Below are 13,314 nucleotides of genomic sequence, written 5' to 3'. Positions count from 1 at the left end.
GATAACTTCCCTTGTAACCTTCTTTGTGACTTTATTTGGCCTTTTTGGAGCCTTAGTCACCTTTACTAGATCAACTTTAGGGATGACCTCCCTTGTGACCTTCTTTGTGACTTTGTTAGACTTCTTAGAAGTCTTAGTCACATTGGTCTTGCCTAAATAACCTTTAGGGATTCCTTCCCTAGTATCCTTGACTTGACCTCTACACCTAGGGTTAGTCTCATAGCTATACGGAATCCTATGAAAAGAAGTCACATCCTTCTTGACTTTAGGTTTGTATCCCAAACCCCTATAGCCATTGGATGACTCTTGTCTAGTTTTTCCTAAGTTATGCTCATTTTGACCCTTAAGAATATTTTCCATTCTTGCTAGGGTTCTTTCTAAGTTATCAAGTCTTGACCTCAAGACTTGGTTTTCCGTCATTAAATCCATAGATTTAGATTTTTCTTGACCCCTAGAAGCATTTCTATATTTCGGCATATATCTATAATCCTTAGAATTATTGCCTAAGTAGTTATCTATCTTCCTAACCTTATGTGTGGTAAATCTAGCATGAGGAGGGATGTATTTATCCTTAAAGTCATCATGCTTCCTATTCTCATGATAAATAGCATTAAGATGATACGAATTATTTCTAACATGTTTTTTATCATGTGTCAAAGGAATAGATTCATTAAATGATACCTTGGTTTTTACCTTGGAAGCTCCCCCTAGACTTGTGCTTCCTCCTTTGAATTTAGTTGGCTTCTTCCCTTTAGGACATTGACTTCTATAATGTCCTCTTTGATTGCATGAAAAACATACAATATGCTCCTTGCTCTTGTGTTCTGTGGGACCAACCACTTTAGGCTTCTCCTTAGCCTTGGTTTCCACTTGACCCTTCTTCTTGGCTAATTTTGAACACTTGCTCTTATAGTGTCCATGTTCCTTACACTCAAAGCAAATGATATGATTTTTATTATTTACAATTGAAATTTCTATACCTTTGTTTGTAGGGATGATGCTCGATTCTCCATTTGATGTAGCTTGAATTGTGGAGGTTGCATCATCTTCTTCTTCATCTCCTTTTGAGGATGTGAGTGCTTCCACCTCTTCAACCCTTGAGGATGTGGATGCTTCCACCTCTTCCTCTCTTGAAGATGTGGATGATCTCTCCTCATCTTCTTTCTCCTCCTCTTCCTTTTCGTCCTCGAATGTTGCCCTTGTGTCAACATCGGATTGGTCCTTCTCTTCTTGGACTAATGAGCCCTTCTCCTTGGGCTCCTCTACTCCTTGGAATTGTGATGAGTCTTCATGATAGGCAATGATCTTTTTTCTAAAGATCACATGCACTTGTGCATTCACCTACACTCACAATGATATTAGAAGGTAATAAATTTAACAAGATTTTTGTTACCTCTTTATCTATCTCTGCTTGCTCCTTTTGTTCCTCGGTCCTATGTCGAGGTCGGAGGCGTTTATCCTTCTTTTCCTTAGGAGCTTCAAATGGGTCTTCCAATGCAACCCATTGGTTCCAATCCATTTGAAACAATGTCTCCAACCGCGTCCTCCAATAATTAAAGTCTTCTTTGTCATACGGAGGTGGAATTCGGATATCCCATCCGAGCGGTCCTTCAAGCTCCATCTTCTTATTCCTCTAGCTTCTTGCTCTCTTGGTGGTTAGTCCGTAGAAGAGCGACCTTGCTCTGATACCAATTGTTGGGACCGTCATGTCCTCTAGAGGGGGGGGGGGGTGAATAGCGTCTCGTCGCGCGCTCGTCGGTTGTGTCTTGATGATGATATGCAGCGGAAATAAAATACAAGACTCACACACCCAAACAACTCACACAAGAAGAAGAAATAAAAATACAAGTAAAAACACTCTCTTCTTGCTTACTTGTTGCTTGTTATTGCTTCTTGAATCTTGAGAGAACACTCTCAAGAGCCTTCAAGAACTGGCGTGAATGCTGAAGAAATCGCCGTGAGGATCTGAGAAGAATCGCAGGAAAAAGCTCGCAAAGAACTACGGAGAAAACGCTCCGCCCCGGCTTTAAACAGTGCTCCCAATCGATCGAATTCAACCCCACACTACAAGAAAAAAGCCTAACAACAACGGTTTTTCACTGTTGTTATAGCCCATTTTGAACTATTGTTAAAGGCCGTGTTATTAAAAGGGGTGCCCAAAGATAACAGTTTTTAACCGTTGTCTTTGAAGGCAAAGACAACATTTTTACAACGGTGAAAAACTGTTGTCTTTTCCTTCAAAGACAACGATTTTTCCGTTGTCTTTACCTTTAACAACAGAGTCTTCAACAACAGTTTTAAACTATCTACGACAACGGTGAAAAATCGTTGTCTTTTTTAGATAAAAAATAAAAAAAATAATACACAATTTTCCAATATTATAAATTATTCAAAATATTAAATTTCAAAATAAAATTTAATATACAATTTTCTAACATTTCAAAAATAATATCTATAACATTCTGAAGAAATTTCATAAGCAACCAACAAAATGATAACACTATTAAAACAAAGGTAGAACAATATAACACGAGATTTTCTACTTAGATGTCGGTGAACAGGAGGGACTGCAGCTCCTAGTGCTCCTTAATTTGTTAAAGTCTCTCCATTTTTTTAGTTTGTCGGCATTCTTCCCAGTACTCTTGAGGGCACCTATTCGAATAAAGATATATATTACAAATTAGAAACTAAACTGTACGCATGATTCTAATTGCACTGCATAAATGTTACATAACCATAAAAACCATTTGATCTAGTCATCTAACAGAAGTACAAAAAGCGTTATCTATGTAACATAAATAGTAACCTCTTGAAACAATATGGTGGCTCTTAAATTTCTTATTAAGCAGAATTTTCATTTTATGTGGAACCGCCACATCAGCGGCCCCCTAGAGCCGGTACCACGGATATGGAGGGAGGTAAATGCAGGTACACAGGTGGAAAGTGCATGGCGGAGACGTTAACCCCAGGCAGTGACACCCCGGGGATCGACCCCTGGACCTTTCAGCCACAGAACCATGCACTCCCCATCTGTGCTACGCCCTAGGGACAAAGCAGAATTTTCATTTTATGTCACTGCATACAAAGCTTCTATTATAAACCATGCAAACATTATTTTTCCCAGTGATCAAGCAACATTAATTCATAGAGATTAATAAACAAAAATAAGCACCATTGATTAATAAGTCATTGATTAATTAGATAATGGAATATACAAATAGAGATTAATTAAAATAAATAAAGGATCTAACAATTACCACTATAATTGACTAAAATTAACAATCAAGAGCTAGGTTGAAGAATGTTTTAAAACATTCTTCAATGTATAAGGAAGCAACTAGAAGTGTTTAACATCTCAGGAATTGAAAATAATGCAAATGCAAACAAATTCATAGATCAAATAATTAAACAAAAACGGGGCAACTCTTCAACAAATTTCTATAATCAAGTGATATAAACAAACTGCAGAATTTCATGCGTGGGTAAATCTCGAGTCAAATGCCAATTGAAAGATCAATGTAAAAGATGGCATAGATAGAGAAAGGAACATAGGAATACAGAGCAGTAGGTAAAAATATGTCTATTGAACTGAAGAAAAGACATCATATTGTGTATGCTAACAATCACCAAATGGTTACTAATTATATAATTACCTGATGCTTTGTGGCAAGCAAGTGCAATTCAAAAGCCAGCACCTACATCCAAAAACAAATGCTGAAAACATTAAAATTATTGAATCTATATTTTGCCAAATATAATCTTAGATGAGTGAACTACCATATAGTTTGGGTCTAAATATTTCCAAACACTAGCTGGACTTGACAATCAATTTCACATACAACAATTATAGAAGAGTTGAACTTACTTTTGTATCGCTCTCCAATGCAGCTTTTGCTGAGCTCATTCCACCTTCGTCTCTGCAAGTTGATGCAAGAACTAAACAAGTATTCCAAATTATAAACTTTGGAATAAACAAGGGAAAAGGTTATACCCTGGGATTGCCCTTTCGGAAGCTATGTATGTCAAAGATATTGAAGCACCGCTTGCCATGTTTAACGGAGACATCCAAAACAAAGTGAAGATGAGATATAAAATCTATGTGCCAACAAGAAAAGGAATTGTTTGATAACTTTATTTTGGGTTTTATTATAACTATTAGCATTGCATTATTCTGTGCGTAAAGAAGAAGATATAATGATGGATTGATAATGATGTTCTTGTCAGGATCTCAAGTTGAAATATACACACAAATGGAACATGCAATTGTTTTGTTTTCATGGAATCGAAAGAAACCTGGATTCATTATTGGAAGAAAGTGCCGAAGCAGGGAGACAAAAGAGTAACTCGAAGCTGAAATTGTAGCAAGATACCCTCTTCTAGATGTCTCCAAGAGTGGCTTCGTTACCTATTTATGAAAACCATAATTTAGAACTAAAGTAAAAAAAACATCATGATTATATGATGGTGTAAGGTAGTAGCTCTGGTCCATTGGCAAGAGAATGCACGAAGATGTCAATCCTTCCAAAATCTTTCGTCACAGCCTCTGCCATTTCCTGCACCAAGCAGAAGACACTACAAGAAAAAAGCCTAACAACATTAAGAGAATTGTAAGACAGGTCCTTGCAGTAAAAAGGCCCCTTTATCAGAGAGTGGAGTATGATAGAGTAGAAAGTATTCATGGACATGTAGGTTTGACAGTATTGAAGGTAAAACCATAATTATGAATAAGAAACTTATTTTGGGCAGATACAAGAGGTAAATGATATTGCATCACAAAGAATATAAAGATAGTTGATATTAAAAAGTAAGTTTCTTCTCGAATGAAAATCTTGTCTACACTCACATTGTTGTGAGTTTGCTGGAAATTATGGCCGGTGATAACAACTGATGCTCCGAATAGATGGCGAACAGTATCACTGAAACTAAGTAGACAAATCAAACTCACATCAATACCACATCCGAACATTCATTCGTAGCCTCACAGCCCATGAGGTTGCTGTAAATAAAACCCAGGTGGAGTCACTGACCTGAGTAGCCGGAGATGGGCAGATCAGATCTAGGGCACCAATGAAGAACTAGGGCTGGACCGGATGAAGGAAACGGTAGCGATCAACCGCAGTGTGGAAATCGGCGGTGATCGGTTGTGAGTCCGCATTGGACAGCAGCAACAAAAACCTCGGCAAAGAGGAAGAGATCGACCTCGGGAAACTAGGGCTCGGCGTGGAGAAGGAGAGTCGGCCGACTGTGAACCCAAAATAGGGCACGGAATTGGACGGCTCGACACAGGGGAAAGGGTGTGGCGATGCTGCTCGGGTCAAAAGTCGGCGGCGGCGTCTGCACACAAGGGTGACAGTGGATCAACGGTGGCGGTCGGCGACCCGAGAGAAGAGGGAGGAAGGAGGGTTCGGCTCAGGAAGAGGAAAGGGGTCAGCATCGGCAGAGGAGAAGAAGAAGAAGTGGAAGGAAGAGGAAACCGCATCTACGGTTAGGGCTCGGAGGAGGGCGTCGGGCGCGCGGGGGAGGAAGAAGTCGGGCACGGGTTCGGCGTCGAGGGAAGGAAACAGCGGGGAAAAAGAAAAATAAGGAAAAGAAAATAGAAAAATAAAATAAATAAATAGATAAATCCAACTTTTCCTCGCTTAAATGGGGTAGCCTAAACAGGCTTTTCCGGCCTCTATTTTTATCCCCGTTAACTCGTCCGTACGAGCTCCGAAAAATTTCCAAAAATTCCGAAAAAATTCCCTTATGGTGTTATGCCCATTTCCGGTATTTTACATCAAACCCTCAACGAGACTATCAACTCACTCACCGTCGTTGGGATCGGTAGCGCCAAAAGCGAAGCTCGGATTCGGATCGCAAGTCCAGATGCAAACCAAAACGACCCAAATCGCGACGGCCCCTTCCGCGTTCCCCCGCGTCATTCTCCCAGCCATCGGAGAGCGAAAGCTCGCCTCCCCGCCGCATTGGACTCTATAAATCCCGTCGCCTTCGACTAATGATTTAAGTTAGGCCCTTCCTCCCATAGCCCATCGCCTAATGGTTCCCAGCGAGAGCGACGAGGAGCGTCTTTCGCGGAGGAGTCACGAAGGAGTCGGAGATAGGTTTTTATTCGTTGAAGAGTTACGGAGAAGTGGGTTTTAGGTTTCTTTTCATGAAGTTAAAAAAACTGTTGTGTTTTCAAGATTCAACAACATTCAATAAACAACAGTTTAATAAAACTGTTATGTTTTTAAGATTCAACAACATTCAATAGACAACAGTTTAATAAAACTGTTGTATATTATCATATAAGCAACACTAAAAGACAATAGTTTTTTAAAACCGTTGTCTTTGACATACATTAAACAACAGTTTTTTGAAAAACTATTGTTATTTAAAAAATATTATGGTGAACAACAACAGTTTTCAATAAAATTGTTGTTAAATGTAAAAAAGACAACAATTTCTTGAAAAACTGTTGTCTATTAAGTGTGGTTAAATCCAAAATTTCTTGTAGTGCCAATCTATTGCCACGTCAGCACCGCTCCATCGCAGCTGTCCATCACCTGCATCCTGCGCAATGATCACTTGCCAATCGATCGACCGATCGATTGTGTAACGACCCGCCTTCTAAGTTTAGGTGCGGAAAACTGTACCAATTTAGAACTTTACTAAGCTAACACAAGTTCTGGGTTCTACATGTGCCAAGGGATGCAATCTAAGGTATACATGACATATCCTACATCCCCTATGGTCAAGGAGCTGAAATACAAGGTCATTGGGTCAAAACCCAGCTTCCCAATCGATCCAGGTTGAACCCAATCGATTGCAAGCTGTTGGATCGATCCATGGATCGATTCAGATGGCTACTGTGCTCGGGTAATATTCTGGATCGATCGGCTGATCGATCCAGTCAGGCCAATCGATCCAACGATCGATTCCAGAGCTCTCTGTTTGCGGGAGCGACTTCCCGATCGATCGAACGATCGATCCCGAAACTCCCTGTTCGCGACAGAATGCGACTGGATCGATCGGCTGATCGGTCCAGAAGCTTACTGTTCGCGGAACCAGGCTCCCAATCGATCCACTGATCGATTGAGGGCCCCCAATCGATCCACTGATCGATTGAGGTTTCTGATTTTGCAGCAAGGCTCTGATTTCAGCACTGTTTCGTGCCAAACTCACCTACATAAGTTCTAAAATAACTGGAAACATACCAATGACACATAACTAGGGATATGAGCATAAGTACTAACAATCTAAGCAAGTCGTCTACGATTCAAGGCATTAAAATAACTAGAAATGGCGAAAATAACACCATATAAAACTAAAGTCTTAGTTTGCTAGTTTCTCCAAGATCTTTATTCCAGGTTCCTTCCACACACACCTTCATCGCATTGCCCTCCAGCCTCCACTAGTCCATCTTTCCTTTACCTTTATCTACAGTATAAGGAAAGAGTATCTGTAAGCTTTATGCTTAGTAAGAAACCATCTACCTCACAAAACATGCATACGATGCAAATTATGCTTTGAAAACATGCTATTTGAAATACGTATTGAATATGCTAAACATGGCATGACATACAACACATAGAATCAACACTAATCATGGCCATAAAGCTAATCATAACTATCACATTGCATTATTAGGAAAACTAAACTGATATAAAAGCCTGAACTAAGCTAATGCTAGACTAATGCTGAAGTTGTACTGATTTCACATAACTATTTTGTGAGAGCTTGAAAACTATGTATATATAATAGATGAAAATACTAATCATGCTGCTGATGGGCCCGACGACTGTACTTGCTGTGCGCACATCCTTAACTAAACCCGGGGTTGCAAATTCTGAATCTAGTAGGGTTTACTAGGTTAGCTGAACCTAGGGACGACTATGGGAGTCCAACCCAATGGATATCTAATCCAGTACAGTGCCACTGAAAAATAAAATACTGAACATAAGCTAATAATTCTTGTCTTGCTCTTACTAGGTTGTCTAAACCTAGAACTAGGTTATCTGAACCTAGGGGCAACTGTGGGAGCCCACCCATTGGACATTTTGTCTATAAAAACTGTAGCAAGACTAATTAAGTTGTAAAAATGCTTCTATTACGTTTATCTAAGCTATTAAAATGCCTATGGTGGCATTTAACTGAGCTAAGCGTTTAATCAAACACTTGGTGTGCGCTAATTCGCACCCTATCACTGAAAATCTGCATACGGTTAAAACAATGCATCCAAACATACGACTAGCTACTTATACTGTAGGTGAGGGGTTTCTTACATTCTGTTCTAATTTTCTTACGATTCTAATCGCTAGATTCCCGGAGAAGAAGATCCCTCCGTCAATTTCCTCGTGTCCACGTGCTCTTCTCGCGGGGAGGAACGTTCTCGTAGCCGAGATATCGCCGGAAGGTGTTCCTCTTGCCCTTGGGACGGAAACCCTAGGTTTCTTGAGGTTGGCGCCGAGAGGTGAGGGAGAAACGGAGAGGGCGGCGTGACTAGGGTGAGGGAAAGGTTTTTTTTTCTCGTTTAAGAAAATAACAATTCCTCACTTAAATCCCTATTTATATTTAGTGGGTAATTCGGCCCAACTGAAACATAAATATAATTGTTCCCCTTTCCTTTCAGCATGGCCCTGCTGGGTTCACCTGGTTACTAGAGTTCACCTTAAGTCATAGGACCCAATAGGTCCCGGGTTCAATTCCCGCTTAAGCTATTTTATGTTTCTATTTATTTTTGCTACTTCCGCTACTCTAAAAATTCCATAAAAATATTCTAAAATTCCAGAAAAATCATAGAATATTTCTAAAATAACTTTGAGAATTTTCGGGTGCTACAATCCCTCATACCTTATAAAAAGTTTGTCCTCGAACTTAGAATAACTCTGGGTACTTCTGTCTCATACTGGCTTCTGTCTCCCAAGTTGCCTCTTCTGCTGTGTGACTTTGCCAAATGACTTTTACTAATGGTACCTCCTTGTTCTGCAATTTCTTAACTGCTCGGTCTATTATCTGAATAGGCTGACTTTCATAGCTGAGGTCTTCGCGGACTGATACCGACTGGGGCTCAATCACTTGGGCGACATCTGGGATATGCTTCTTCAGCATAGAGACATGAAATACATTATGGATGGCTGACATCTCCTGTGGTAGCTCTAACTCATATGCTACCTTGCCAACTCTTCTAGTGATAAAGTATGGTCCCACATATCTGGGACTTAATTTGCCCTTCTTCCCAAAACGCATTACTCCCTTCATGGGAGCTACTCTGAGGAACACTGAATCCCCAACTGAAAACTCTAAGGGTCTGCGCCGTGTATCAGCATAGCTTTTCTGGCGGCTCTGAGCTGTCTCTATCCTCTGGCGGATCTGCTGTATAGCTGCTGTGGTATCTGCTACTAGATCTGTCTGGAGTTCTAGTTCTTTCTGTTCACCACTCTCATACCAGCATATTGGAGATCTACACCTCCGCCCATAGAGAGCCTCGTAAGGTGCCATACCGATGGTGGCCTGATAGCTATTGTTGTATGCAAATTCTGCTAAACTCAGATATTTGCACCAACTACCCTTGAAGTCTAGGGCGTCATATGCTCGGAGCATATCTTCGAGTACCTGATTTACTCGCTCCGTCTGACCATCTGTCTGAGGATGGAAAGCTGTGCTGAATTTTAACTTAATGCCCAATGCTGACTGTACACACTCCCAAAAGTGTGATGTAAATCGACTGTCTCTATCTGAGATGATAGTCCGTGGAACTCCATGCAGTCTGACAATCTCCTTGAGATACAACTGAGCTAGCTGCTCCATGGAGTAGGATATCCTGATAGCTAAGAAGTGGACTGATTTAGTCAATCTGTCGACTATTACCCAGATGGTATCAAAACCATTCGTGGTTCTGGGTAATCCCACTATAAGATCCATAGAGATGTCTTCCCACTTCCATTCTGGAATCTGAATAGGCTGCAGAACTCCTCCTGATCTCTGGCGTTCTGCCTTGACTCTCTGACAATTCAGACAGGTGCTAACGTATCTAGCGATGTCTCTTTTCATCCCGGGCCACCAAAAACGTTTCTTTAGATCTTGGTACTGTTAGAGTGTATACTAAAAGCCTAGCTTTTGGTATAAATATTTATCTAGAAATAAGAATCACATTGGTCAAATGTCTACATTTATGACAAATGTAGTTGCTCAATTAATTTATATTGTAGATAACATGGTGTGTGGTGTCACACACAGAAGATCATGTTATCAGTTCCTTATAAATTATAAACAGTAGCTCACGACCAAGATGGAAAGGAACAAACCATTGGAAGGTCGTAGTGTAATTAGATATTAGTTTATCTTAACTATATAATTACACTAGTACACTTAGAGTGTATTGAGTAGGACCATTTGAGGTCGTTCCTTTTATACTGACTTTATAAAGGAACAAAGACCTCAGTTATCATGGAAGTGTGTACTCTTAATCCTAATATAATAACAAGCACATATATTTGATATTTATTTCTTTAATTTATCAATGGGTGAGATTTAGTTCGATAAATCAATAAGCCCGATAAGTTGGGAAATGATATCACTTATAGTGTGTGTTGTTGATTATAGAAGGAAACTGTGTCCTAGAGATACTAGGTTGATAATGTCCTCAAGAGAAGCTCATAAGGATTGTCATGTTAAACCCTGCAGGTGGACCTAGTCCGACATGATGATAAGGTTGAGTGGTACTACTCTTGGACTAAGATATTAATTAAATGAGTTGTCAGTAACTCACTTAATTAGTGGACATTCGATATCTTAAACACAGGGAGACTAACACACTCATAATAAGAAGGAGCCTAAAAATGTAATTTGGGATTGGTGCGGTAGTTCAATAATAGTTCTCTAGTGGAATGAATTATTATTGATAAAATTAAGTTGTGTGTTCGGGGCGAACACGGGATGCTTAATTTTATCGGGAGACCAAAACCAATTCCTCCTCTCGGTCCCTATCGTAGCCTCTTATTTATAGAGTACTATACCCACCTATACCCACCTTCTATACCCACCTAAAGGGGGCCGGCCAAGCTAGCTTGGGAACCAAGCTAGGGCCGGCCTAGGTATAAATTGGGGTGTCCGGCCCTAGCTTGAACCCAAGCTAGAGGGGCCGGCCAAATTAAATTTAAAAAAGAATTTAAATTTTAATTTTTATTATGTGGAAGATATAATTTATTAAAGAGGATTAAAATTAAATTATCTCTCTTGTAAAAGATCTACAAAAGATTAAAGAAAGAGATTAGATCTCTTTCCTTATTTGTAGATTGGTGAGATATTTTATTTTCTCTTTAAAAATTATTCACATGTTGTAAAATTAAAATTATGGAAATTTCTTTTTATCAACCATGAAGAGATTTTGAAGAGAAATTTTAATTTTAAAATTTCCGGAAACAAATTAGGAAGTTTTAATTGTTGATTGAAACTTGTCTAATTTGATTTCATGATGTGGCCGGCCATTAGAATTTAATTGGGGAAATTTTATTTTATTTTTCTCAATTAAATCATGTCAAGGAAATTAAGAAAATTTTATTGTAATTAAATTTCCTAATTTGCTTAGGCCAAGGAATATAAAAGAAGGGGTGAGGGTGCCTTCATGAGATACAACCTCTATTATTTCTCTCCCTCTTTTGTTCCTTGGTGTGGCCGGCCATCATCATCCTCTCCCTCTCTTCCTCTTGTGGTGGCCGAACCTCTCTCCCTTGGAGCTCTTGTGGTGGCCGGATACTACTTGGAGAAGAAGAAGAAGAAGGAGAGAAAGCTAGCATCTCTTGGAGCTTGGTTGGTGTTTTGATCTTCTTCCTTGGTGAAGCTTCCTTATTGTTGGCCGAACCTAGCTAGGAGGAGAAGAAGGTAGTTGGTGGTTTCTCATCTCGGAAGATCGTTGCCCACACAACGTCCGAGGTTAGAAGAGGAATACGGTAGAAGATCAAGAGGTCTTTCTAGAAGGTATAACTAGTAATTTTTCTTTTCCGCATCATGCTAGTTATTTATGGAAATAATACCAAATACAAGAGGCTTACGTTCTAGTACTTTGAATATGTTTTTCGAAGTTGTGTTCTTTTGTTTTGTTTTGTTTTTTTCCCTTGTGATTTGATTGTTCTTTTTTGTCAACCTAAAGTTATTTTAGGAAATTAAATATTAGATTTCTATAAAAGGTTTTGTCTAGTCGGTGGTGGTTGCTCCCATATCCAAGAAGGTCATGTGCCTCGCCACGTCAGTACTGGGAACCAATTATGGAAATTAATATTTAATGTATTAATAACTTAAGGTGACTTGGGTCGAACGTGTTAAGTTCCGCAAGAGATCCAAGTCAAAACCTAAAAGAACAAATAGATTAAGTTTTGGATCAAATGTGTTAAGTTCCACAGGCGATCTAAAATTTAATTTAAAAGAACACATGGTAGCTAGGAAAAGGTTCAGACCTTTGTACAAAATTTTTGTACAGTGGAACCTCTAGGTTTTTCGAGTAGCAACCAACAATTGGTATCAGAGCTAGGGTTTTGCCTCTGTGTATTTGGTATTAGTTTAATTATGCACATGTCATACATAATTTAGGCAGGATAATAGTAGGATGTGCTAACTTTGTGGATGCAGGATCCAACTATTATGGCTTTTAGTTATTATGTGTGTGATTGGACCCTTGGACATGTCAAGGACATTTTATTGTGTGTGCATGATTGTATTATAAAATATAGCAGGAGCTGTATTTAGTTTTATTAGGATTTTATTTTTGATCTAGTTACATGTACATTCCTTTTATGGAATATAAGATCGATGGATGTAAATTTTATTTTATGTTCGATCTAGTTTACATGTACATTCCTTCGAGGAATATAGGATCAAAATATAAAATTCTATTTATGTCACGATCGCTCTTGCAAAGCGTCCTTCTAGCGCGTCTCGAGCTAGGAGCAAGATGGATGCGACACTAGACCCGGTGGCGGTGGCTAAATATGGCAGTAACTTGGGATGACAACACACGGAGGACAACTAGAGATAAAAGCCATAATAGTTGAAAATTAGATTTTCTATTTATTGCTTTTATATTGTGCTGTGTGTGCATGTTAGTTTACATATTTAGTAGGCTAGCATAGTTAAAATTCCTCATTTATAAATAACTAAGTGGGAGAGAGATTTTTAAGTAAATCCCATGGTCTCCATTACTGGTTTGTAAGTGATGCAAACAAGCTTGCGCGTTGGCTCTGAGTGCCTTCCTCCATAACGGATGAGCTTGTTTGTGGATCACTAGAACAGACTTCCATTTTTGGATGACTATAGGAAGTTAATTAAGAGCGTGTGATC

At 39.3% G+C, this 13,314-nt stretch overlaps 2 long non-coding RNA genes across 2 annotated transcripts; both read right to left on the bottom strand.

Annotated features, from left to right (window-relative positions):
- Positions 1 to 3,991: 3,991 nt before the first annotated feature.
- Positions 3,992 to 4,407, bottom strand: LOC121994387. Its single transcript, XR_006115703.1, has 2 exons — positions 4,294 to 4,407; positions 3,992 to 4,042 (listed from the first exon to the last, which is right to left on the bottom strand). It is a non-coding gene; the product is annotated as an uncharacterized LOC121994387 (long non-coding RNA).
- A 105-nt stretch (positions 4,408 to 4,512) lies between these two features.
- On the bottom strand, positions 4,513 to 5,083 carry LOC121994385. Its single transcript, XR_006115702.1, has 3 exons — positions 5,028 to 5,083; positions 4,844 to 4,922; positions 4,513 to 4,572 (listed from the first exon to the last, which is right to left on the bottom strand). It is a non-coding gene; the product is annotated as an uncharacterized LOC121994385 (long non-coding RNA).
- Between the last annotated feature and the right edge of the window lie 8,231 nt (positions 5,084 to 13,314).

This window comes from Zingiber officinale, chromosome 6A (genome assembly GCF_018446385.1).
Source record: "Zingiber officinale cultivar Zhangliang chromosome 6A, Zo_v1.1, whole genome shotgun sequence".
Lineage (NCBI taxonomy): Eukaryota > Viridiplantae > Streptophyta > Magnoliopsida > Zingiberales > Zingiberaceae > Zingiber > Zingiber officinale.
Note: the sequence above shows the minus strand (reverse complement) of the source record. Positions and strands in the feature narration are given on the sequence as shown.